Genomic DNA, 4,285 nt, shown 5'->3' on the forward strand with positions numbered 1-4,285 from the left:
GGATAAGGGTGGCGCCAAGCGTCATTCGCAAGGTGCTTGCGCTGACAACATCCAGGGCGAATCACCAAGCCTGCCATCCTCGTTCTTGCTCGCCGAAAAGAGAACGGTGGTGCTGGGAAGCGTATCTCTGGCCTCATGCTTACGCAGAGACCCGCGGACCGTGCGAGTCGTCCTGAAAGTGTTCCTCGAGAAGTCATCCGTTGATGCCTCACCTACACGGAGCATGGGCCCCACAAGAGGAAGACCGTCACGCCATGGACGTCGTCCTACGCTCTCAAAACCGATCATGGACGTACACTGTACGGCTTTGGCGCTAAAGCTGCAGGCTCACCACGATAGACAAAACAAAACCGGCCCTTTCAGGGCACCATTTCTTCCAGAAATATTTCTAGGGCTTTAGCTTTACCCATTACGGGCCAATAACTAAGAAACCAAATGTAATGACTATTTGGGACAACAGAGTGTAATGTAATAATGGAAGTAGGGCGCGAACCACACGTGCCCTATAAGTGATATATGTCCCTGTAACCCTTGTCTGTTATGAAACAACAAGGTAGTTAAAAACGTCGATTGTAGCGATCGCTGCGTATGTAACGGTGACATAACAACAAAAGGAGCCTATTAGACCTATAGGCTCTTTGATAATCGGAATAAGAGGGGGATATAATTATAGCTATGTTATATATCAAAAGTCTATACATAGATAATAAAATTTTCTATTATGGACTCTGATATACTATATAATTATATATTTATATATATACTATCCTTTATTTATAGAAATTTAGATTTTAGCCTCTTAACTGCGGCGTTACCAACCTCGACTGTGGCGCATGGAGTCCCTTTCCTCCCTTTCCTCTTCCAGACATGATACTGATAGTAAGCGTTAACGTTCTCTAGCGTCTTACTGACGAATGATGCGCTCCCGTGCAGTCGAGCGGCCTTTTATACCCCGCTCCCAGCCGCGATAGCAGTACCGCAATAGTCCTCTTAGGAGATCAGTCAGCCGGAAAGGGTGTGTGCACAAACTTATGGTTGGCGCGAGTAACCGTTTTCCCGTCCTTTCCATCCAAATCTATGGGACCGGTGATAGCGAAATGAGTCACTTGGGGAAATTTTGGCATTTTAGCTTGAATACATATTCAGATACCTGAGATTCATAGCCTTCTATTGTTATATAGATATTGAAAATTGGTTAAAAAATGAATATTTTATGACCATTATAAATCGATATATCGTGCGATGAAAATTTTCTGAGAATTGTCTAAAATAAGGGCTGAAAACTAATATCATTCACTGATATTATTAGCCGACACTTCTTATAAATCATTCGATTTAAGCAGGTTTTAATTGAATTCAGATATTTTTGCTTATACATATCAAAAGTAAACATTGTAGATGGTTTTTTGAAGGGGAAATTTTTTTTTAAATAAATAAAAAACTAAAAATATTTTAAACAAAATCGACTGTACTGTAAATTGCTACTGTGCGACTTCCGACTCATTTGGCTATCACGGGTCACATATTCTATTCAGTACATTTTATCTCACTGCTATATAGCTGATCATGACAACTAGTTTTCCCGTGGCTCATTTTTAACCTCATCGCGCCGAAGTGTTTTAGCAAATTTGTATAACAATATAATTTATTGTTTTACAAGTAGATTAACAGTTTCGACTTGTGAAATAAATATTTGTATATATAAGTACAAACAAAATAAATATTAGAAACAAAATTACACAAAATTCGATTTAATTACATAGTGTATAGAATATTTGACAAGGTTGCTTAAGTGAATCTTTTTGTAGTTAGAATTAATGAAGATTTTTGTTAAACAAATTTACGAAATTAAAATCACAACTTTACTAGCATACGTGATATTGGCACTATATGCAGCTGACGAAAGTAGCGTATAGATCTTATAATATGCTAATAAGACGTGCAGGAGAGATAAGCTCACATACATGTCTAAAATGGAGCAACTAATATGCGTGCACCAGTTACCAATGTAAAAGGATAAAATCGAGAATATTGGGGGTAAATTCATTGGGACGACTATATTATCAAAAACTATATCCATAGATCAATGCAGGCTACGTATATGGCTATGTGTTTTATTATGATAGGATATATATTTGTACGTCACTGATTAGATTAACTCTAGAAAGCAACTGTTGAATTTGAATACGCGGAATATTACAACGGTACCAAACTTGATAGAGGTTTCTACAGTTACTACTATGATAACAGGCACGTAATTAGGAGTATATTGCACAAAAGGCCTCTTTTGTTATATTGAACCGAAGGCACGAACCTCATTTTGGCGCGAAAATTGTTCGTTACGTTTCCCGCCTAGTAGTTTACTCAGACCGGTTGCGCGTTCTGGTTAATTTGTTCGGATACCGAAAACTGCGGGTGTGCATTGCAGCGATGTCCATGTAAGTGACCAATCCTGTTTCAGCAGCCGAACTGTTAACCAATCAGAGGATTTGCTGTGTCCATCAGGTTACCATATAAATACAGCCATGGTAAGAGACAGTATTTCTAGTTCGATTTCGTTCGTTACTATACAATAATGGCTCGTACCAAGCAGACAGCTCGTAAGTCAACGGGAGGCAAGGCCCCTAGGAAGCAGTTGGCGACGAAGGCAGCTCGTAAGAGTGCCCCGGCTACCGGAGGAGTAAAGAAACCTCATCGTTACAGACCCGGCACGGTCGCCCTGAGAGAGATTCGTCGTTACCAGAAGAGCACCGAGCTGCTCATCCGCAAGCTACCCTTTCAACGCCCACAGGTTGGTATCTTCGAAAAGACCAACGAGGTAAGCCTCGCTAGCCTCCTGAAGAGCCATCACGGCGGAGCTCTGGAAGCGCAGGTCAGTCTTGAAGTCTTGTGCGATCTCACGGACCACGCCATCCACGCCAAGAGAGTCACGATCATGCCCAAGGACATCCAGCTCGCTCGCCGTATCCGTGGCGAACGCGCCTTAAACACTGCGCCTGTACCAGTGAAACCAACTGGCCCATTTCAGGGCCACCATTTCTTCCCAAAAATGATTTCTACTCTTGCTTAACCCATCACCTGGTATGACGGTGAAATAATAATCTGGCGGGGACAATATTAATATATATTGTTGTATATACGCGCGCACACACATACGATACTTTAATATAAGGTTACGTGTTACCAATACCATACCGATATAAACATGAAGGATTAGAGGTGCGCGGTATTACCGGTATACCGCGGTACGTGACCTGTACCGGTACGTACCGCGGTACTTTGTGTGGTGTAGCGGCTTTATTTTTTTAGCTATTTTTATCACATCAATTTTATTTCACTTCCTCGTCATTGCATAGCTTTATAAATTCATCTCCGTCGATCGACACCATTCACGTTATATTCGCGTATCTCCAGCACCTATTCTATATTCCTAGTAGATAGTCTGCTCTGTTTTATTTGTACATACTTCATTACTTCAGACTAGTACTAGCCGTACGACACTCCTACTCTCGCTCATGTTTGTTTCAAAAGAATTGCAAGATATAGCAGATTACAAGAATAACGCGACGCGGCGACTGCCAGGCGTTTTTCTATGAGCGCGGCAGCGGTGCCTTTGATGGGAGAACAGGGCGCGATCGCTCACGAGCGCGTAGCGCGGTAGCGCGTTTCACTAATCAGCTCAGCAGTATGGTGGCCGAGATGGTGGCAGCAGATAGCTCACCGTGTGCGGGTAACTAAATTCTGCACGATTTTTGGCCTCGCGAGGCTGTGAGATGGATATCCAGATGAGAGACCGGATACCAGAGAAGCGTCGCCTGAGAGGTGTTGATCCTGCCCGCTAAGCGCGAATCTTGCGCGCAGTTCCGCGGCAAGGCGCACGCGACCGCGGGAACGTCCTACGAAAGTATCACGCGCTGGCAGCTATTGATCCGTGCGCCAAATCGAAAGGCCGAATCACGGATCCTCGCGAGGCTGTGAGACGGATATCTAGCGTGTTTGATATTTCTGGCCTCGAGAATTCATGCACGCATCATACACACGCGCGTACACTACACTGTGTGCGGCCCGTGTACGCATCATACACACGCGCGTACACTACACTGTGTGCGGCCCGTGTACGCATCATACACACGCGCGCGTACACTGTGTGCGGCCCGTGTACGCATCATACACACGCGCGCGTACACTGTGTGCGGCCCGTGTACGCATCATACACACGCGCGCGTACACTGTGTGCGGCCCGTGTACGCATCATACACACGCGCTCGTACACTGTGTGATGCCC

The 4,285-nt window shown here is 44.1% G+C and overlaps 1 pseudogene; it reads left to right on the forward strand.

Annotated features, from left to right (window-relative positions):
* The window catches only part of LOC106807958, an 11,836-nt pseudogene that overhangs the window by 4,700 nt on the left and 2,851 nt on the right, over nucleotides 1–4,285 (forward strand).

Source organism: Priapulus caudatus, unplaced genomic scaffold (assembly GCF_000485595.1).
Source record: "Priapulus caudatus unplaced genomic scaffold, Priapulus_caudatus-5.0.1 Scaffold245, whole genome shotgun sequence".
NCBI classification, from domain to species: Eukaryota; Metazoa; Priapulida; class Priapulimorpha; order Priapulimorphida; family Priapulidae; genus Priapulus; species Priapulus caudatus.